Below are 25499 nucleotides of genomic sequence, written 5' to 3' on the forward strand. Positions count from 1 at the left end.
TACATAAATTCTTATTATAACAGATTACTCTCTCTCTCTCTCTATATATATATATATATATATATATATATATATATATATATATATATATATATATATATATATATATATATTGTTATTTTATCTATTATTTATAATTAATGGTTCCTAAAATTCAATCTATCTTAGGTCTGATTAGTGGTGATCATGATGCAGCATATTTTCAAGAATGATGAATTGCAATTCGGTTTAATTCCTTCCAGAAAAAAATAAAATACACTGTCTGGGTCTGAATTATTTTAAAATGAATACCATCAAAAAAATAAAAATAAAAATAAAAAAAGGATGTAACTCTATATTCGTTTATACAGAGTTACTTACCCTTTAATTGAAAGAAAAACTACTTGAGAAAAAAAAATTCATAAAACGCCCTTTTTTATTCTTATATTGGTTTGAACTCTCAATTCAGATCTTGTAAAAGAGTCTACGTGGATCATTCTATATTCATCCCAACAGGAATGAATATAAAGTGAGCCAAAGGTACATTTGTGTACAATTTCATAAAAATCGGCCCAACCGTTCCTTTTATATAATATATATATATTTATTTATATATATATATATATATATATATATATATATATATATATATATATATATATATATATATATATATATATATATATATATATATATATATAAAGTAGAACCCTGGGATACGGTGGCCTCAAGATACGTTTTTTTCAGATTATGATGTGGAATACAATGTTTTTTTCCTGTCCCCTGGTTACGATATTTGCGCCGCCTTATGGTGTTATTTATAATATTATTTGATTATATACATGTGTATTATATACTGTACTGTATTTTGTTACAGATTTTTAATGCTGTATCCCGGGCTTCTACTGTATATATATATATATATATATATATATATATGGCAAAAAGTCTATATTCTAAATTTCAAGAAGTTGTCCATCTTACCGTTTATTTCTTTCAGTATGTTAAAATGTTCAATTCTTAACAGAAACTGCTTCTGATCAGTAAGGGCAGAATAAATTCAAAAATTGATAAAATAATTACATGAATGATTTTGTGCAATGACACAGGTCCTGTTAAGAATTGAACATTTTAACATGCTGAAAGAAATAAACGGCAAGATGGACAACATCTTGAAATTTGGAATATAGAATTTTACCATTTATTTGTATATGCTCTGTAGTTACAGCAAGCTTCATAGATTAAAGGATTCATATAAATAAAAGGTGAAATATAATTGAATAAGTTTGTTTCCTATGGGATCCAAAACGACTGGGCCGATTTATTTGAAATTTCACACAAATGTACTTGACTTGTTTGGGAGGGTTTGTAAATAGGTTTCGCATAGGAATGTCTCTAATAAGTATCGAAAATCGATAATCCAAAAAATCTAATTAAAGTAACAGTTCGATTTTGACCAAGGTTAACATTTTTATACAGTATAACATAAGTGCATTTGAGAAGTTTTATCACAGTACAAGTAGAAGAGCCAGGCATATAAAATCAACAGTAGGTTTTTTATAAAACAGGAGAGAATTCAAAATGAAAAACCACATCACTCTATATAAAAACATGTAAGATATTAAACATCACCCTATTTTTTTTTTTTAATTCAATTTTCACCCCAAAACAAGACACAGTGCCACTTTGAAGCAGGGGGCTACTATCAGGGACTTAATTAGCAGGATCATTATGAAGGGAGATGAGTAGAAAGATGTTTGTTAATATTACACTTGAACTTCTGCATATCAGTGCAGTTGGGAAAGCAGAATCCCAGAAGGGAGTTCCAAAGACCCGCAGTTCTGGGGAAGAAACTATTGGAGTAAAAGGCTTTCTTGCACCTAGGGATCTCTACTGTAAAGGGATGAGACTTAGTATCTTGTCGGGTTTGTCGGGGGTAGTTACGTCGGGGAGGTACAAGTGTTTGCAGTTCGTCAGAGCATTCACCATTAAAGTATTTGTAGAACAGGCAGAGGGATGCAACATCTCGTTGATGGGACGGAGGCTGAAGCCTAGATGACAGTTCAGGACCTATCAGGTTGGCGACTCTCTTTTGAACCCTGTCCAGGAGCGAGAGACAAGCAGCAGATGCACCAGCCCAGATGTGACAACAGTACTCCATACATGGGTGAATGGTGGCCTTATAGAGTTATAGGATACTGTCAGGCGTAAGTAGTTTTCTAGCACGGTAGAGGGAGCCAACCTTCCTTGCAGCAGCCTTGGCAATGCTCTCAATGTATCTATTCCAGTTCATATTCCCTGTAAACGTTAGGCTGAGGAGTTATATAAAACATGTAAGATATTAACTGATATATAATTGAGAGTCAAAATAATGAAAAGAATATTCACTTGTCATAGCACTATTAATAACATCGTGCACCCCCCCCCCAAAAAAAAAGAGGAAAAATGAAAATAGGCTAATCAGCATCAAAGTTTGATATGTCAACTTAAATGCTATTTTAGGTTCAACTTTTAAAATCTCACAAAATAATTTTGTATGTTAGATGGCACAAGTTGCTTGAGTTTTCAAAACATGTAAGTTGCTTGTATTAGTATTTGGACTATTCAGACGACTATTCTCATCTTAAGTTTTATTCTCATGACTTTTTTTTTTTTTTACTTGGGGATCACTGCTTATGAAGGCTTGAAGGCCACTCAAGGATAAGGGTTAATGAATGTAAGGTGGTAGTGAAGTAATCTAAGGATATAAATTGGGTGGAATTTTGTTTATTTATGAGGACGACCTAACAGGAACTTGTTTACATTAGATTTGAAGGCTACCATGTTGTATTCAGCTGGGAAGTATGGCAATGGAACAGTGTTCCAAAGGCGGCCAGTTCTGGGAAAAAAGCTCTGTTCATGGAATCTGCGTCTACATTTAGGCACAGATAGAGAGTGGGGAAAATCAACAGTAGATGCAATGAAGACTATAATGTATTGTTGATTAAGTCACTTGGGGGAGGCATGTGAACTTTCTTTCTGATGCAATACAGTATGTCCTTGCCTTGAGCAGGCAATCAATTGATTTGATTGAAAGATGGACGATTTTATAGATTCTGATGACAATTAAAATTTTTTTTTAATTCCATTTCCACCCCAAACAAGGCACGGTGCTACTTTTATGTAGGAGGCTACTATCGGGGACATCAGTTGCAGGGATACTATGTAGGGAGTTGAGCAGTGAAATGTCCGTTCACATTACACTTGAACTTCTGCATGTCAGTACAGCTGGGGAAGCAGGAACCCGGAAGGGAGTTCCAAAGTCTAGCAGTTCTGAGGAAGAAACTATTAGAGTAGAGGGCTTTCTTATATGTAGGGATCTCTACTGTGTAGAGGTGAGATTTTGCTGCTTGCCGGATTTATTAGGGGTATTTATGTCAAAGGGGTACAAGGCCTTGTAGTTCGGAGCATTCACCATTAAAATACTGATGTGACAACAGTACTCCATACATGGGCGAGAGGTGGCTTTGTATAGGTACAGGATACTTTCAGGCGTAAGTAACTTTCTAGCAATAAAAGTATTGGAAGTGTGGAAAAGTCATCGATCTTAATTTAATCCCGGACAATGTTGGATCTCCCAGCTAGTGTGTGTATATATATATATATATATATATATATATATATATATATATATTATATATTCATACATACAGATTGATATATAGAGATTTAAATTTTTATATCTTTTGGGACACTTGAAAGAACTAGAAGAGTTGAAAAAATTTATCTCTTTTCTGCAGACTCAAAATATGCATTTTTGGCACCGTTTTTCTAAAATTCCGATACAAGTTTTATGCTAGATGGGGATATATATATATATATATATATATATATATATATATATATATATATATATATATATATATATATATATAAAATGCTATTTAAGCAGCGATTTTAACTTTTATCTATCATCATCATCATCACCACCACCACCACCACCATCATCATCATAACGACTATAACCATGGCTGCTACACATTTTGGTAACCTTATCACACAGTTTTCTTTCAACTGGATTCTTAAAGTCTGTAAAAATAGATGATAGGCCTGTTGATGTCAGAAGTCTTATACTTAATTATCCAGCTTCCATAAAATTCCAATTTTTTTTTTTTTTTCTTCAATGCTTAGAGGCTAACATTTTCTTCTCTTTCTGGTGGTTTGTATTGGTACTTTTCGGTTCAATGGCAGCAATTTGAAACATAAAAAAAAAAAAATAAATAAAACAAACCAAAAAACCAAGTTTTTAGTTGCATCCTCACTTCCCTATAAGAGGTGTTGTCGGTAAATATATACAGAATAGTTAACACTTGATAAGTTTTAAACAAACAAGAAAAATACAACACATAATTTATAGCTTCTTTCTTAGAACTGCACGCCTGTGGAACTCTGTTCCGTCTGCCTGCTTCCCACCGGACAACTTGGATGTGTTCAAGTCCAATGTTAACAAATTCCTAATGAACCGCCCCCTTAAGTAAACACTTCATCAAATCTCCACACTAACGTAATGTACTTGCAATAACCCTTATCCCTGAGTGGCTTCCGGGCCTTGATAAGTGGTGATCACTGTAAAAAAAAAAAAAAATATCAAACGCACAAGAATTAAATTCTTTAACCTACCAACTTTAACAGTTTGTAAATTTTTTCTTTTATTTAATACTTTTTTATCTATTAAATATATCTTCTCGACAATTGATGGCTATAGTTAATGTTCGCCATTAAATGTTGATTGATGTACAAATTATCAAGCTTTAATTATATTATAATTTTTACTCAGCCGGTCTGGTGGTCTGTCATATTAAGTTTGAAATAGGATATTTAATCTGCCTTTTCATTGGTCTATCATAATTGATTGTTAATTTTCATTGCCATAGTTGATTTTTAATTTGCGTTTTTATCAGTCTATCATAATTCTTTTGTTTGAGGAAATCTCTATTTTTCCTGTTTGTTCGGGCAATCTTCATATTTCTTTTCTTTGGGGCAACTTTGATTTTGCACCCATTTGTGTTTAGGCAACTTTGATTTTGCATCCATTTGTGTTTAGGCAACTTTGATTTTGCACCCATTTGTGTTTAGGCAACTTTGATTTTGCTCCCAGGCAATCTTTGTTTCTTATGTTTAGGGCAAGTTTTATCATTTATTATTCAAATATTTATATATTTTTTTTTGAGTTGGACCATTTCATCTGACTCCAATTTCTAAAGTAATAAACTTGGTCAGACTCTGACTTGACAATTCCTAAACTGTTTTTAAATTAATGTTTTACTTTACATTATCAAATATGAAGTGTAATATCAGAACAGATACTACACTTTGCTCCTAACCAGCAAAAAAGTTATTACCAGATGTTAAGTTCATTCAATCATCTGATAGATATTTAATTCAATTTGTTTCATGATAAAACACAAATTTATGGTATATCACTCCTTTAATGCAACCTGCAGTAAAAATATGGAATAGTTATCGATATCATTAGATAGCCCATAATTCATATCAAACACATTAGAATAATAATAATAATCCTCTAACTTACCTAATTTAAACGTTTATACAATTTTTTGTTATCTCATACTTACAACCAATAGCTACAGTTAATGTCCGTCATTAAATGTTGATTGGTTTACAACTTATCAAGTGTTAACTATACTGCAACCTTTACTGAGCCGATTAAGTTTAATTAGATATATGATAGTTTAGCATGGTTCAAACATCGCTGTAAGCATTTTGTTTCATTTTCGATTTTTGAGTGATTATCGAGGATCATCTATGGCTCCAGTGAGATCACCATTTTGTATTTAATTCTAACTTTACACTAACTTTAGTTTTAATTAAAATGAAACACATTAACATAAGTTAAAACATGCTGTGGTCCTGGTTAGGGGGTCACTATATTCAGGTGAAAGAGTCCTGGTGTCCAGTATGAGCAGCTAAACTTCATATGTGCTCACTCACTGCTCGATGGCAGAAATGTCTGGATTTACATAGGGCCAGACGAATCCATATTATCATGAATATTAACTACCCCAGAAAAAAACATAAGAAAACTTATCCAGGTAGGTAGAAGAGTAAATTATCTTGCCTTTGGTAACATTTTTTTGTTTTACAGTTACTTATTTCACTCCTTTTTGTTTTGTTAGCTATTGAAAAAAAAAAAAAAAAAAAAAAAAAAAAGAAGTTGGTTGGTGTGCATTGTACAACTTATAATGGAATCCTTTAAAAAAATTATTTTTTCTGTTATTTTCACTCCAAGCAAAGCACAGTGCTACTTTGCCGTAAGTGTTAATAACATCGCCCCCCCACTCCCCACCCAAAAGGGGAAAAATGAAAATAGGCTAATCAACATCAAAGTTTGATATGTCAACAAATGCTATAAGGCCAAATTTACAGACATACTATGGAGGGAGTTGGGCTACAACATGTCTATTTACATTACACTTGAACTTCTGCATGTCAGTACAGTCAGGGAAGCAGGGACCCGGGACGAAATTCCTAAGTCTAGCAATTTGACGGAAGATATTTGAGTAGAACGTTTTCTGGCATCTAGGGATCTCTATAATGTAGGGGTGAGATTTTGCTGCTCGTCGGCTTTGCCGTGAGGGTAACAGAGTTTTGAGTTCATCAGACCACACTCCATTAAAATACTTGAAAAATAGGCGCAGAGATGCCACGTTTTGGTGACGGGACAAAAGTTGGCGTTGGTTGCTAGTACGGGATTTATCAGGTTGGCGACTCGTATTTTAACCGTCTACGAGCAGGAGACTAATGACAGATGCACCCGTCCAGATGTGTCAACAATACTCCATGCATCGGTGAACAGTGGCTTTGTAGAGGTACAGGATATTCTCAAGTGCGAGTAAGCTTCTAGCACAGTAGAGATAGCTCACCTTCTTTGCAGCAGTCTTGGCAATTACCTCAATGTATTTGTTCCAATTCTTTCAGCAGACAATAAACACTTCTTACACACACACAAACTTTTTAAGAGAGGAAATATTTTCCTTTTTTCACCGAGGTCTAAACAGCTATTGGAATGTTTGGGCACGCATAGATCTTGAGATAAAAAATAAGGAAAATTAATGTTTTTATTGAAAATTATTTACTTGGAAGTGCACCACTTAGCAAGGTCTAAAGTCCACTCGAGGTTAAGAGTTAATCAGTGTTAGATAGAGGATAAGACAACGTCGTAATGATCAGAAATGGTGAAACTTTGGTAAGGTTTAAATATGTAAGAGGATGGTTCAGCAAGAATTTATTAAAATTAGACTTGAAAACGACCGTGTTATAGACAGCTGGGAAGTAGCCCCAAGGTATTACGTTTCAGACAGAAAGTATCTAGATAAGAAAATTTGCTTATGGAATTTTCATTTACTTTTAGGGAAATTGTTGATAGTGGTTGTAGCTAGACGAGTATTTGTTGCGAATATTTTACAGGGGTGAGACCATAGATGGATGTAACTGCCAATCTTCTCCAGGTGTAGCCTACCGAACTCGAGAACCTACACAGTATTCAAAACAGAACCGTTTATTTAATTCACAGGATTAGCATGCTCCCATTCCGTCGGCCATAACCGGGTAGAACTCTTAAGTAATTCATGATTGTATTCCTAGTATCGCCCACGCTGAGGATTGAATCTTCAACCTCCGGAAGAAAAATTTTATGTACCAACAAGTTATCACTTATCAAGGCCCATAGTCCATTCAAGGATAAGGATTAATGAATTGTCAGAAGAACAATGAAACAACACTGTGAGGATTGGTAAAAAATGGTTGAGACTGAACGGATATTAGATTATTTAAGAGAATGGCTCAACAAGAATTTGCTAACGTTGGACTTGAAAACGACCATGCTGCATTCAGATGGGAAGCAAATCCACGGTATTGTGTTCCACAAGGGGAAAGAAACTTTAATCATCAAAGTTCCATTTAGTTTATAGTACTTTAATCCACGAGTTTAGCATGCTTTTGTTGCATCAGCCATGATTGGGGAGAAGTCTTAAGTAATTTGCAATTGCATTCTTAGTATCACCCTCACTGAGGATTGAACCTTCAACCTCCATAAGAGTGTCACTTAGAACTGAATTTTACTTGCTACCTTATCCATTACGTCACGGGCCTTTTAGAAAGTCTTTAACAGAAAGATTCCAGAGTTTGACAACAGATTCACCCGAAGAAGGTCGGAGGTTACATCGGTCAAATGTTGTGAGAATGAGTTATTCTCGTTGATGATTTTATTATTCAGTCATAATAGAAAAATCTTTCCATTTTACCAGTGGGTTTAATAGACTGCAGCAAAGTATTAATAACTAGGGACAAGAGAATATTCTTATCATTGTTTTGACTCTCGAGTATATATCCGACACAGTTAATCAATCGAGAACCACATCACTCTATATAAAAACATGTAAGATATTAACTAATATATACTCGAGAGTCAAAATAATGAAAAAAATTATTCACTTGTCATAGCACTAATAATAACATCGTGCACCCCCCCCCCCCAAAAAAAAAGAGGAAAAATGAAAATAGGCTAATCAGCATCAAAGTTTGATATGTCAACTTAAATGCTATTTAGGTTCAACTTTTAAAATCTCACAAAATAATTTTGTATGTTAGATGGCACAAGTTGCTTGAGTTTGCAAAACATGTAAGTTGCTTGTATTAGTATTTGGACTATTCAGACGACTATTCTCATCTTAAGTTTTATTCTCATGACTTTTTTTTTTTTACTTGAGGATCACTGCTTATGAAGGCTTGAAGGCCACTCAAGGATAAGGGTTAATGAATGTAAAGTGGTAGTGAAGTAATCCTTAATGATGTAAATTGGGTGGAATTTTGTTTATTTATGAGGACGACCTAACAGGAACTTGTTTACATTAGATTTGAAGGCTACCATGTTGTATTCAGCTGGGAAGTATGGCAGTGGAACAGTGTTCCAAAGGCGGCCAGTTTTGGGAAAAAAGCTCTGTTCATGGAATCTGCGTCTACATTTAGGCACAGATAGAGAGTGGTGAAAATCATATATAGTGGTTTTAGCTAGTCGAATGAAAGTTTGGCAAGCGGGAACCATAGACTGGAGTTCAGACGAGCACTTACCATGAAAATAGTGATAGAGCAGAGACAAGCTGGCGACGTCTCTCCAGTGGGAAAGAAGTTTGCTGAAATAAGCTATCTCCCTTAATATGACAAGTTTCCACCTTAAAGTAAAAAGGAGCCATTGCGACTAATATTTCTATTGTTAGTTATTATGCTTTTTTTTCTTTTTTTCTTTTGTGGGAATATTGTTTTTGGAACAACATTGGTATTACGGTTTATGAATTATTTTTAGATGTGGATTGATAATTCGTATTATTTGGATATTTTGGACTACTGTTCTCATCTTGAGTGTCATTTACACATTTTGGTCGGTGTAACCTCTGACCTTCTTCATGTGTATCTGCTGAACTTAGGAATCTGCGCATAATTTTGAACAAAACAATTTATTCGATCCACAGGGATAGCCTGCTGTCGTTCTATCAGCCATAATTGGCTAGAAGTTGAACAAGGTATACCGGAGGTTACCTCAACTAAAACATTATTAAAATAACTCTCAAGATGAGAACAGTAGTCCGAATAATGCGAATAATCTAAACAATCCAGAAACAAGAGAACTTTTATTTTGACAGTACACCTGGTTCAAGCTTTAGCGTCGATTAGCTAACACATTGCAACAACTACAGCAACAAATATAAAAAAAAAAATCACTTTCTTCAGTAACTTATACAACAGCAGAAATGGTTTGACTATTAACATACTAAGTTATTTTAAGTGATATTTCGCTACAAATAACAACTATCCTTAACACCTACCCGCACTGACAATACTATTTATAGTAGCACATGCATACATCACGCATGTTATAATTTTTAAGCTTTATCAAGATGACGAACCGACAACCCACAGCCTGTGTGCCACATCCGACCCTCGAGTGGTTTTCGTTCAGCCTACTACCATTACAGCTAGACTGTCTGTTGCAACATTTCTGCCATAATAATAAGAGGGGTACAATCACAAAAATTTGGACGATTATATTTATAGCCAGGGTTGATAATGTAACATAGCCACTACTTTTTAACTGTGTTGTTACACTTCAAACCTCTTGTTAGTTTGTTTTGTCTCTGTATTCAATATTGTAACGTCGCAGAAACAAACAAATAAAAAATAAAAAAAGAAAAAGAAAAATCCGACTCAGCACTTTTTTAAAGTTGCAAATGAAATGCATTTATTTGTGGTTTTTCCAAAACAACACATTTCCTAATCTTGCAAAAGTCTTTTCACACACATGTGTTTTTTTTTTTAAGTCTTACTTCTTGGTCGTTAGCCAGTGCTTTCCCTCAACTTCATATGTTCAACTTGCTTCTCTTCTTGACCATGTGGTGCATTTTTCTCTTTTTCTTGTGACACAAGCTTTCACACATTTGCTAATTTGCATATGTGCTTTAGTTTAACAGCTGCTGCCGCTGCTAATATTTTTGCTATCCAGCTATCCTTTGGCTGCTGCTGATTTTCTCACATGTACCCATACGCGCAAGAACAAACTAATTGAATCTCTTTGAATAGTTTTCTCATCTTCATATGAGAGGTGGACCACTGCTAACACTGACTGGATTTATATTACAATTCCTTACTTTTTTTTTTTTTTTTTTTTTTACAAGGTAGTCACCACCTATCAAGGCCCGGAAGCCACTCAGGGATAAGGGTTATTGTGTGTACAGTAATCAATGGGATGTAATCGTTAGTATTGGAGATTTTATAAGGTGTCTTAAGGGGGCGGTTCAACAGGAATTTGTTTATGTTGGACTTGAAGACATCCAAGTTATAGTCAGGTGGGAAACAGGCAAATGGAACAGAGTTTCACAGGCGTGCACTTCTAAGAAAGAAGCTTTGTTCATGGAATCTACGTTTTGGTTTTGGCACAGATAAAGAGTGGGGAAAAGTTTTGATAGTGGCCTCAGCTAGACAGGTGCTCATCGTGAAAGATTGGCAAGGGGAGACCAGAGATTGGAGCTCAGACGAGCACTTGTCATGGAAGTAACGATAAAACAAAGACAAGCTCGCAACATCTCTCCTGTGCGAGAGAGGTTGCAGGAAATAGAAAAGAGCATCCCCCACTAAGCCACAAAGTTTATTTTGTACTCTGTCAAGGTAGGATAGGCTGTTTTTAGCAGCTCCTGCCCAGATGTGGCAACAGTACTCCATCCTTGGTTCTTTAAATACTTGGTACTTCTTTAAAATTCAAAGCTTTTCTGTCTGGATTAAAAACTTTTTTGCTTGGGACAACTACATTTAATATTCGTAACTGGATAATTGTCTTTTCTCTTCGATAGAGTTATTTCTTTTATCCAGCCCTTTTTGGGTCATTTTTCTATTATAAAAATGGCCCTCTATTCAAAAATCCAATATGACATTATAAAGAAAACGTATAGAAGTGAGAAAGGATCTCGTTCTCTATTATCTGAACGTGTTAGAGTCGTTTCTTGGCCGTGAAGTATCCCGGTGAAGAAATCTTAAAGAAAGAAGTGTTAAAGGTCTTGCAAGATCAATATTTAATTAGATCCACATTGCTGAGTCAATGAAACTTATGGAGACCAGTTTCCAAGATGTTTAGAAAACGAGGCCAGGACAACACAGACTTTTTAATAACGAGTGATGCAATAAACATATTTCACACACACACACACACACACACACACACACACAAAAATTAATACATTTATTCCAAACAAAACGTCTCTCTCAAATACATAATCCCACAAAGATGGTAGCAAACACTTTCACTATCTATTAAATCCTCTCACTATACTCACACCATCACATTCCTTCCTTCACAGGTATAATACAATTGTTATCATTTTATTTCAAACCTATTTTTACTAAGGTGGATAACCGCTTATCAATAGCCAAATGTCACTTTGACATAAGATAAGGGTTAATGAAAGTCAGTTAAATGTGAGACTGTGATGATCGGTAATGTTGGAACTTGGGAAGAATTAAATTATTTAATAGGACAGCTTTACAAAAACTTGCTAATATTAGACTTGACCACAACCATGTTACAGCCAGCAATATATAAGCAATATCACCTGAAAAGGTCTCTAGTTACTAGTAACTGGCTGACTGAAACATGCTCATGAATGTGTAGCGACATATTAATGCTTATGTAATATATATACACACACACACACATAATATTACGTCAATTATTTTAAGAGAATTCTGTAACAATAATTTTTACGCGTTTCTGGAGAAGTAATCAGAATGACAAAAAATCTAAAATATTCCATGAAATTTAGATTTAAAAAAAAAAAAAAAAAAAAACGGATATAGTCAAGAATGTTCATTTTGACTTCCAGTTTCTGCTGTCCGTTTGGTTGCATTGTCAAATGAACAAGAAAGTCATTCTTAAACATATGATAAAGAGAGGGGGGGCTTTCACGTTATCGGAGAAGAAGGTAATCACTAATTAGAAGAGACCATATCTTGCTTGTCACCGTCATCCCATATGCGGAGCAGAAATCGGAAGTAAAAAAGAACAGACAATCTTGACCATAACTTAAACATCCTCAGAAGAATGACAGCTGAGTCGAATTTTTTGGGATAAGGGTTGATAATTTGGATTATTTGGGCTTTTTAAAATTACTATTCTCATCATGAGTGTTATTTTCACAACGTTTCGGCCGATGTAACCCCTGAGCTTCTTCAGGTGCATCGGTTTCAGACTTGGGAGCCTAAAGAGAATCGGTTCAAAACAAGAGGCGAAATTCAGTAAGAAGACAATCTAATTTGTAACAAACAATATGGTTTCCTCATCACAGTAACCCCCATCCCCATCCCCACCACGAGTCAAACGCACTTTCCTGTTCTCCACCACCCTCCTATGTATCGTTTGAAGGATTCTTCTGGGATAACCAACTCCGCCTCTTGACGGCACCCATTTCTATTTGTCTTCTCAAAATATCATTATATATTATATATTTATATTATTCTTCTAGCAAGTTTTCTATTAATCAAAACATTAGATTATTTCTACCTTTCCTCTTTACGATTCATCCATGACATGATAAAGAGCTTTTAATGACAAATAAGAATTGTAGAATAGTTCTTAAACACTTTTAATGACAAATAAGAATTGTAGAATAGTTCTTAAACACTTTTAATGACAAATAAGAATTGTAGAATAGTTCTTAAACACTTTTAATGACAAATAAGAATTGTAGAATAGTTCTTAAACACTTTTAATGACAAATAAGAATTGTAGAATAGTTCTTAAACACTTTTAATGACAAATAAGCTATTATTCATCAGGAAAACACAGTTACTGAACTAAATCATATATAACAAAAGATTACATTCCAAAGTTCATGATGTTAACCATCTTATAATTTATTCCTTTAATTCACAATTCTTGAAAGCATTTGTTCCGATGTGTGATTGATTTTGCGCTATGTCAAGAATTGTAAATGTCAACTGAATTAAAGGAATAAATTATAAGATGGTCAACATGAACTTTGGAATATAGTCTGTTGTCATTTAAACACTATATTGCTCTGTAATTACATTGAGCTTCTTAAATAAGGATTGGTATATATTATAAGGAAATAAAATATATTTCCACAAGAGTGAGAATGTGTGCATATGTGGACAATTCTCAACCTATATACTCAACAAATATTTGATCTACAGACTTGAAATTTGATATATAGGGCATTCAGAGATGTGGAAAACTTTTTTTTTTTTTTAACTGGTTTTCATCCGGAAAAAAGAGGCTGCTAAGGGGTTAAAATTGAAAAATTAGTACTTGGTAGTCATCAGATTTTTAATATGTTTGCCAACTGTTTCCCAAGGTTTGAAAACACCTTTTAAAAATCTTGGCAAGCTGGTCTAATGGATATCGTACTTGACCCACTGTTTTTAGGTTTTGGTTTCGATCTCAGCTAGAATATTTTTACTTGCAAGAAGTGAACTATTTAGAAAAAAAACAAAAAAACATAATACTCGCATGCACATATCTTCGTTTCTTTCCGTTTTTCTACTTCATTTTTTTAAAGGAATTTAATCTTACGTTTAGTACCGGGCAACGCTGGGCACATTATCTAGCATATTAATAATTATAAAACTCTGTGGACCGTCTGGGCGTCCTGACTTGCTTGCTTGCTTACTTGCTTGAATCTTGCATTATAATAAAGTCGTATCTGTTTGTTCACAATTTAATTAATATGTACAAAAGGTAGGTTTGACAGGTATCAACCGAGAGAGAATGCACCGGAAATTAGGGGTCACACGGGAATTGTGGTTGAGGCCTTCCGGTTGACGACCACATGGGCTGAGAGTGGTTTTGTGCAGCATAGAATGCAGATGGGATATTTCGGGTCTCCGACAATCAGGGCTCGAGATGATAGGCTTGCCTTGAAATAAAAGATTGAAACTTCAAATCCATCTTGTTGTTATCGATGCATCTGTCTGCAGTGACCACTTCCCAATGAGATGGCAGACCAGCGTCCAAGAAGATATCATCCACTGGCCAAGGCAAGTAGGTATGTATGCATGATGTTATTTGCACATACATGTCTTGTGACATTCCAAGGCAAAAGCATTGTGTAAGGATAGAACGCACACACACATTTAACACACATACATATAATACACAATGTTATTTTATCATATATATATATACATATATATATATATATACACAGATACAATACACACATTATTTTAAATCTCTATAATACACAATGTTATTTTATAATATAAATATATATATATATATATATATATATAATACACACATACAATACACACATAATTTTAAATCTCTATATATAATACACAATGTTATTTTATAATATAAATATATATATATATATAATACACACATGTTATCTTATAATATAAATATATATATATATATATATATACACACATACATACATATAATACACACGTTATTTTATAACATATATACACACACACACACAATACACGTTATTTTATATATATATATATACACACACACACACATAATACACACGTTATTTTATAATATATATATATACATACACACATATAATACACATTATTTTATAATATAGATAGATACACACACACATATAATACACATTATTTTATAATATATATATATACACACACATATAATACACATTATTTTATAATATATATATATATATATATATATATATATATATATATATATATATATATATATATACTCGTGCTGGTCAAAAAAATAGAACATCATGTTTTTTGGCGCTAAATTCTTATTGAGGACAATCTGTGAGATGAAATTGGTGCTAAAATATTCCTATCATGCTAAACTAACTGAAATAGTTGTTTTACGACAGAATGGGTTTTTTTTCATATCAATTACAATGTCAGTTTTTGAATATTTCGGGTTTCAAAATAATAGAACAAGGCTGGTAAGTAAACAAAATAGTTTTTTTTATTAACATAAATACAAATAAAATCAATATTTAGTAGCAGCACCTTACACCTTGATAACAGCATCAATTCGCCGGGGCATGGAATCAACAAGCTTCTCGCAATCCTGTGTAGACACCGAATCCCATGTTTTCTGGATTTCAATCTTCATGGCTGCAAAGGTAGTAGGTTTTGCTTTGCGGAGCTTCCTCTTTATCTGGTCTCACAAGGCTTCAATAACGTTCAAATCTGGCGAGTACGCTGGCCATTCAAGAACAGGGATCGATCGTTATCGGAGCTAAGAAGACGTGGTCTTGGCAGAGTGTGCCATTGCCAAGTCATGTTGAAAAATGATGTCTGTAGCCTCCCTGTCAAACAGGTTATCCAACACTGGCACTAAATTAGCGTCCAGAATAGCTTGGTACACTTTTACATTTACAGTTCCTTTGATGAAGTATAAATTACCAACACCTTTAGCACTCATACAGCCCCAAACGATGCAAGACTGTGGGAAGTTCACAGACTTCTTAGCGCATTCTTGGTTATACTATTCTGTGGTTCTTCGCCAAACAAGTAGCCCTTGGTCGCCGAAGGAGATACAAAATCGAGACTCATCTGAAAACGTCACACGCTGCCATTTGTCTGCAGTCCAGGTTTGACGAGCAGTTGCCCATTGCAGCCTCTTCAACATCTGCTTCTTGTTTAGGAGTGGTTTGGTGGCAGCTATACAATTTCGGTATTCCAGTTGGCGGAGCCTTCGGTAGGTAGTGCTTCTCAAAACCTCGGTATCAGAAACCTGTTTCCACGCTTCAGTGATTTGACTTGTTGATTGGAATCGACTTTTCTTTGCCACCTTGTCCAGTGCCCGGTCTTGTCTTTCGGTGGTGTTTTTCTTTCGTCCGCATTTCTTGCGATTGCTGTTGGAAACACCCTCAGAACCATTCTGGAGCACTTTGGTCACCATCGATTTGGAACATCTGACCTTGATTGCGATTTCTATGTGTCTTTCCTTCCACTCACAAATCAAAGATACGCTGCTTCTCAGGCAAAGATATGTCTTTAGAGCGACCCATACTTATACAGTATTATTAAATCGCTTTCAAAATCTTTTTAAACAATATTTGCAAAATTTTTTGAGTTTAAGATTACTCAACAACAAAATGTTCTATTAAATTGAAACATGGACTTTTCTAATGTGACAATACTCATTGTCTGCCATATGCACCTCCTAAAATGATTAAAAATAGTTGCAATTGTTATTTAAATATAAGATATCTCGCATGTACAATTTACAAGCTGAAAATTATCCCAAACGGAATGAATTTACATATGTTCTATTATTTTGACCAGCACGAGTATATACACATATATATAATACGCACAATGCTATTTTATAATATAAATCTATATATATATATATATATATATATATATAATACACACATGTTATTTTATAATATAAATCTATCTATCTATCTATCTATCTATCTATATAGTATTGGGAATCCCAGCTTAATTGCTATATAGGTAGTTTTAGAAATAGAAAGTTATGTAAGTATATTTTCATTTCCCATCAGCGAGTTGGCAGGGTCACAAAAGGTTAGGTTTGACATGTATCAACCGAGAGAGAATGCACCGGAAATTAGGGGTCACACGGGAATTGTGGTCGAGGCCTTCCGGTTGATGACCACATGGGCTGAGAGTGGTTTAGGTAACAGAGAAATGCAGATAAGAGATCCGACTCTCCGACAATCAGGGTTCATGATGATAGGCTTGCCTTGAAAAAAAAGATTGAAGCTTCAAATCCATCTTGTTGTTATCAATGCATCTGTCTGCAGTGACCACTTCCCAATGAGATGGCAGAACGGCGACCAGAAGATATCATCCGCTGGCCAAGGCAACCAGGTATGTACGCATTATACATGGCACATACACGTCTCGGAGACTTTCAAGGCAAGAAACGGTGTAAGGATAAGAACACACACACACACATATATAACAGTGAACTGCATGTAAGATACGTAAGAGCATACACACACACACCTATATGTAAGAACACAGACATTTAAAAATACCCTTACTAGTAAAAGTAAGAAGAAAACAAAGTAAAAGTAAACAATTAAATAATAGTAATAAACAAATAATAAACAGGACAGCAAACATTTACGGTAACATATACATATACACACATGATGCTATTTTATAATATATATATATGTATGTACATATATATCTATATGCTACTGGGACCATGTAACCCAGTACTACCTGCCTTATGGTCGGGTCACCGGCGATTCTGGTACCCCCACCAGACTTGTTTGGTGAGAAGGGTGGCTAGTCTCCCTGAAGGATTAAAAACAAGACCTTCCAAAGGGCGAATGAACCCTTTTTGGGGTCAATGGCCAACTAGCACAATGTGTGTTTGTGTGTATCTATGTGTGTGTTGGGGTGGAGAGGACTCCTGTAAGCCGTGGTGAAGGCAACCTTTCTAGGAGAAGCAAATCTCTGATTTAAAAAACCATAAAGCGGGAGACCAGTACCCGCATTAAGCTGGTCTGCAGTTTAACTTGTTGCTGGCTATCTTGCTCTTGCTTGTTGCTGGATCTCAACATTTTGAACCGAGAGAGAGACTTAGCTGTCGTACAAAGCTAAGACTCTGTAAAATCATCTTTGTATAGATACTCCCTCAGGCATTTGTCTATAAAAGTGGTCCTGTGGCGATGGAAAAGTTGTGACGCATGGAGGCTTGAAATGCTGGAAGCATGTAATAATAGATCTCAATGACCGTCTTCAGTGTCATGACTGCTTGAGCGTGTGAATTCACCGGTAAGACTAAAAAAAAGTCATTTTTGGGCTCATGGACTTTAAGTGTCTTAGGGAGTGGCACTCGTCTGACAAGACGTTGCAATCATCATATATATATATATATATATATATATATATAGTAATATCAATAATATATATATAGTAATATCAATAATATATATATATAATAATAATATATATATATATATATATATATATATATATATATATATATATATATATATATATATATATATAGTAATAATAATAATATATATAGGTGTTACTTTAGCAACGCACGGTGTACACACGTTTTATTTTTGTTCCCACTGTTGTATTCGTTAAACATTAGAGCACATTTTTTTCACAGTTTACAGCGAAACGTGAAGCCATTGCCTGATATTTATTTTCTGTTTATTTTACATCATAAATAAATATGATGGACGCCAACTTGTGTTTTCAAATACGGCCCAACTAGTTGGCAGTATATGCAATTGTTCTTTTTTTTTTTTTTTTAGCCAGCTCACTAGCGTCACCGAATGATTTTAAAACGTCTCATTTTGTTAATGGACTATGTTTTCTGTCTCACGTGTCTAGTTCTGATGTTCGGTGACAAATGATGGCGGCAGCAGACTCAGATGTAAAAGCTTTCATAATACATTGCATTGAACAACAATGTCTCAACTGGTATGGATATGTTATCAGCCGTCAATCATGGTTTAAATTGTGCCTCGCTTGGATAGCCCAAGGTCGCTTGTTGGGCCGCTTAAGATATGGACAGGATCAATTAATGACTACCTGCTTCTAATGGGCAGCATGTTAACATACAGAACATCCAACCTCCACATGTTTCAAGATGACAAAAAGTGAAAATAATAATCTACTATTCTATAACAGGGTTTCGTACAGATTTTCAATGCCCATTTTCCAGAACTTTTCAAAGCTTTTCAAGGCCTTCTACAGACAAAATTCAAGTTTTTAAAACAAAATTTGTGGTTTATTAAACAATCCACCGCGATTCGAAAAAGTGATAAAAATCAAATATACGACAAATAAACGTTACCATAGCCAATAAAAGTTACTCTGCGGGTTAGGGTTAGGGTGCGATCTACCTGCATCATTATTTAGTGTTCTTTTTTTTTCTTTTCTTTTTTTTTTTTAAGTAGTTTCAAATGCTTTTTATTTCAGCGCAAATATTAACTCTCTTTACGACTTTTAAATTTTAAATCAAGATGGCTGCCGTCTTGTTCATTTTTTTCCGGCCTGGCCAGCTTCATTGTCGATTATCACATTTTTTTATTTTTTTTTTATTTTGTGAGGTGGGGGAGAAATATTCGCCATTGGAGAATCCCGTCCACCAAATCAAAGTTTTTATTTTAGAGGATTTTTTTTTTTTTTTTGGGGGGGGGGGGGTATTTTTATTTATGGCGACCGCTACTACCTTCCTTCCCTTTGTAACCGGTTTAATCGACTTAGTCCTACGAAGTTCAATTCTTTTCTTCAATTTTGACCCTTTAGCACCTATTTTTATCGGTTAAAAACCAAATGAAATTTGCTCCGCAGGTCTAAATCCCCTATATATCAAATTTTAAATTTGTAAACAAAAATTGACAGAGGAGTTTGGTTGAACCATTCCACACAAACACGGTAATTTGTGTGTGTGCTAGAACTTTATCATTCTAAATGCTATGCAATTATGCCCAATGTAGAAACTATGCATAAAAAGAATTAAATGTAATAGTTAAATGAAACCAATCATCCAATAAAGAAACATAAAAAATGAATAATTAAAGTCAGTTTTTTAAAGGAATATGCAAATTGGTAAGCTTTATGACGTTATTCGCATATCCATATTCAGAAGTTTGCTTTGAATATTTTTTTTACCGAGTCAACATTTTTTCCCCCCATCATCAAAAATATCGTTAGTGGAATGTGAGGACTAAAGGAATAAAATAAAAGGGGTATCCTCTTGCCCCTCTCTACCATTCATTTCTTGTGAGAATTATATTTCAGTAATAAATTTCAAGTATAGCGAGTGACTTTCTAATTACCCTGCACCTATATCTAACTTTATATGCAGCTGATGGATACGGCAAAACACGTGTCCATAGATAACTGTCTTACAGTAACATTTAAGGGACATTCCTCCCCGATCTCCTAGAAGACAATGCATACAGAATTTAATTACTGTTAAAATTAGCAAAAATTGATCTAACATTATAAAGGTAAACACACAAACACACACAAAGCGTACATATTTCAATAATGTAATCTTTTTAATTGATGTTTTTTAATGTATATTTAATATCTTATTTACATCTAATTAATATGTATTTTCTCTTTTCATTTAATGCTGAGTAAAATCAAAAATTCAATTAAATATATATATATATATATATATATATATATATATATATATTATTTGATTTCATGCTTACCAAACGTTTAATTTAATTTTTTGTCTAAAGCCAGACAGTTTATAACATATTTGTGTACTACTACTACTACTACTACTACATAATAATAATAATAATAATAATAATAATAATAATAATAATGAGAAATCAATGGTAGGCGGCTGTTGCGATGATGCAAATTTATTTGCGAATGCTATCGAAGGAGGTGGAGAGAGCTGGACGTCTGGGGAGACTTGTTGTCACTCAGCTTCCAGAGAACACCACAGGTTTCCAATCAGATCGTTTGTTGACTTGTGTGAAAGCTCCATGTGAGCCAATAATAATAATAAAGCGTTTTTAGTTAAAAATAAAAAAGAAAAAAAAAAAGAAGATAATTATAATTAGTTGACCGAATATAAAAGAACTCAACTCTTATTAAAATTGTTGCCTTCATTTTTTTTTTCAAACTCATTTGTTGGATTTTGAGAGCGAGCCAATTTTATTATTATTATTATTTTACCAAATTATAACTTCGTATTATTTCTTTCGTTTTGTTTTTATTTCGTTAATTTAAAAGACTTTCAGTAGTATTCGTATGTGCTTTCTCTCAAAGTCAAATATGGCACAGAGTCAGCTATAAGACCATCAGTTGGTTATAAGTACAGCCGCTGGCTAGGTTCAAGTATACATTTAATACAACACAATCACGTTGACAAACCGGTTCTCATAAGATCAACAAAGTTAAGCAACATTGAGCCTGGCCAGTATCTAATGGTGACTATTTGGAACGACCAAGGCACTGCATGTATAGGTGGAAGGTCAGGCCAGTCTTCCTGTGTTTCAGTGTGTGTAGTAGTGGCGTACGCGCACGTTAAATGCCAGATGGAAAGATGATGCGGTTTATTCAACTCCATCTTGACTGCGGTCGCAAAATGATGACTGATGATGTCACAGGGCTGGGTTTAAGTATGACACAGAGTTACCCATAAGTTTGACCAGTAGTTGGCTATAAGCATGGCCGATCATTGGCTATAAGTATGGCCAGTGGCTAGCTATATATCACAGGACTGGGTTTAAGTATATCAAAAAGCTAGGTTTAAATAAGGCACAGAGTTGTCTATAAGTATGGCCGATACCTGGCTGTAATCACGGTGGATGACTGTCTATAAGCATGGCCAGTCGTTGCCGATAAGCATGTTACAGGGGTTGGGTTTAAGTATTAGATTGATGCAAAAGTTTTTGCCAATTTCAAATTTCATCTTGAAAATGAAAAACTACGTTTTTGAAAATCTTTGTTCATAACAGTAACAACCGTTGCTCTCTATAACTTAATTTCATCTGTCAACGAATTTAAAAATGCCCGAGCTTATAAAATTCTTTAGGTTTTGATGTGAACTATCAATCTAACCCATGTTCAATATCCTCTCGTGATGTTAACCCAACGTCATCTAAATGGTTTTGTAATCTATTATATAAATCAAATCATGTGACATGGTTGTTGAAATTAGTAACATATCCAAAAATTATAAAAAATGATGAAATGCGAGTTATTTGGATGATGTGTTTGTAATGAAAAACCAGCCAAGACAATGTCTCAAAGTTATTATTTTAGACAGGTGAGCGATAATGTGGGTTAAATTGTCGAAATTTGTAACAATCCAAGAATTATGAGATTTAACGAGATACGTCCACATATATACTTACAGATTACCAGGAGTCACCCTGGATTCAATGAGATACATGCAAATGTATGCAAGCAGAATACATGGTCAGCTGGGATGTAATGAGATAGATGCAAATATATACTAGCAGAATACTTGGCGTTGCCTTGGATTGAATTAGATTGATTGAAATATATACTAACAGAATACCTTGCGTCACCCAGGATTCAATGAGATTGATTGAGATATATACTAGCAAAACACCCAGCGTTGCCCGGGATTGAATGAAATAGGTGAGAATATATATTAGTAAAATACCTGGCATCGCTTGGGATTTGATGAGATAAATGTGTTATATATTACCAGTCCTTTCATATGCATGTTATAAATGACCTACCCTAGGTAAGATACAATTATTTCATATGTGTAACACCCGTCTTATGTAGGTAAAATATTCTTTTGTTCGAAATAACAAATGATACATAAACATACAAAATTCCTCTCTCATGAGAATAACAAATATATTACAAAACCAAATTCAATTTTCTCATTGTTTATACGGTCCCGAGCAACGCCGGGTAGCCCCGCTAGTCTATTATATAAATCACACATCTGTTTAAATGTATATATGTATGTTTGTATGCCTCCCTAAAACTTTCAACAGAGTCAATGGATTGTCACGAGATCAGTATCATTTTAAAGCTCAACATCTCAGATGATAAATATCGAAAAATTGGCCAAAAACATTAATTCCTTCACCCTCAACTAAGCAATTTTCTACAAGGAGGGGTCGATTTTTTGCAAGCCATTTTTTGCAAGTCATCGTATCGGTTGGATTGAGTGTGCCTAATTTTAATGTTCTGAACTTTCGATCACGTCAGGTTTCCTTTCACTTCCTTTTCCGCTTTTGCGTCACAGGTTCGAGCCTGCCTGCCTACTATCACTTTCTTTTTTTGCTGAACACACAAACCCAAACACCAGGGCAACGCCGGGCACCTAGGTTCGTCTTTGAAATAAATGATAATCTGAGGGAAAGGTTAGGATGAGGTAAGATTTCCCAATCAAATTTGCCTAGAAGATCTTTGATCAGTAGTGCTGTGTGAGGACGAGCATTCAAGCATTATCATGATGGAAGATGACCTCCTTTTCTGTTAACTAAAGAATGTTGCTTTCGCATTAACATGGATGAGAATATTACATAAAAATATGGACGATACTTTAATAATCTGAAAAAGAAAAATGTTATGAATTAATCATTGTGATTGGTTTAAGTAATAATAACATACATAAAATATATTACGATGGTTCAGGGCTCTATGGATAAAGTTATCTTAAGTTGACCTTTGACAACTAAATATTTTTGTTTACTAGCCAAAGAGAAAAGTTACTAGCCAAATCCATGTGAATTTTGGAATATGACATCTTCGTTCCGTGACGAGTACATACATCATAACATTTTTCTGTATTTTTCTAATAAGTGTAATTCGAAATATACACTGAATTTTATGTTGAGATTGGAAAATATAAACATTCAAATTTCTTCAGATGTTTTTTTAAACAACCTTCATTAAAAAAAGAAAAAAAAAGAGTATATTGTTCTATTAACCATTTTATTGTTTAAATAATTTGACTTTGCTCGATTTATTAAAAAAAAGAAGAAAAAAAAAGTTAAAAATTTTTTTTCACTCTGTAATGAGCTTTGGAAGATTGTTGGTGAAAAAAAAACAAACCCCAAAAGAATCGCCAAAAGATAAATGGTTTATTATTTCTAGTCACCACTTGGAAAAATCAATCACAAATGAGACTGTTTCACTCGCAATGTAAAGCCCTGTAGTCTAAAATGCCCCTTCTACAAACCAGGAAAAACGTATGTGACAGGTTTTAAGCATGGCATAGAATTGGATAAATGAAAATAAAATTTGAGTCACATCTTTGTAACAGACTTAAAATAAATAAAAAAAAAACCCTCTAACTTGTGAAAAACCTGCAGATACCCTGCCTTAGAGGTGGGGGGCATCTCCAATTTTACAAGTGTTTTAATGCAACAAAAAGGAGATTTAAGGTGGGGAGTTAGCTGAAAAAAAAAAGTTGTTGTATCCTTTACAAAAATGATGGTAAAGATGAGAAGTCAGTTGGAAATAATCTTATATCTGAGTCCATAGTTGTTAAAAATCAACCTAATCTTGTCCCCTTCAAAGTGTTACTTTTTATTTGTAATAACTGGTTTAAGGCAGGTTCCTCAAAAGAACTAGACTTTAGCTGTGTATTACAAGTGAAGAAAGAAGTGGAGAGACGTCGCTATCCATTAAGCAACAACTTACAATGTGTCAACATTACCAAACTTTAACTCTGTATTACAAGAAATAAACAGAGATATCACTTTCCACTGAGCAACAAATTATGTGTCAAGAAAACGAGACTTTGGCTGTGTATTACAAAAGAAAGAAAGAAAACAGATAAATATCACTATATATTGAGCAAAAACGTACTATGAGTCAGTATTATCAGACTTCAACTATGTATTACAAGAAAAAAAGAGTAAAAAAACAGAAAGGAGTCACTATTCACTGAGCAACAACTTATGTAATAATAAAAAACAGACTTTAGCTATGTAATACAAGAAAGAAAGTACATTCCTTGGCCTTTTGGCTAGGAACAAAGTGCAGTATCTGTTCTGATATTACACTTCACCTTTTCTGTCCTCCGTCAGTAGAGGAAAAATCCTTCTAGACTGAGACAATTTTTATTTTTGTTCCTATCCAGATTTTCCGTACATTAAAAACCGACCTTGTGTCTAATTCTGCCCTCGCGGGGGAGGCAAGTAAATTGGTACAAGAGAAAAAGAAAGAGAGATGTCACGATTTGCTAAACAACAACTTTCAACATATCAACAAAAACTAGACTTCAACTGTGTATTATAAAGTCTCGTCCAGAGATGTTTTATTGTGGGCAGGAATGGAAAAATCAGCCCACCATAGTACTACAAAAGTAATATATATATATATATATATATATATATATATATATATATATATATATATATATATATATATATATATATATATATATATATATATATATATATATATATACTTTTATTTTTTTATTCAATTTTCACCCCAAACAAGGCATAGTGTCACTTCGGTTC

General features: G+C 34.0%; 1 protein-coding gene across 1 annotated transcript in view; it reads right to left on the reverse strand.

Moving 5' to 3' along the window:
- LOC145287800 (diphosphoinositol polyphosphate phosphohydrolase 1-like) overlaps positions 1 to 25499 on the reverse strand; it is a 567419-nt gene that overhangs the window by 142644 nt on the left and 399276 nt on the right. The window lies entirely within an intron of this gene.

Source organism: Euprymna scolopes, chromosome 11, assembly GCF_053919585.1.
Source record: "Euprymna scolopes isolate OS-2025 chromosome 11, ASM5391958v1, whole genome shotgun sequence".
Taxonomy (NCBI): Eukaryota; Metazoa; Mollusca; class Cephalopoda; order Sepiida; family Sepiolidae; genus Euprymna; species Euprymna scolopes.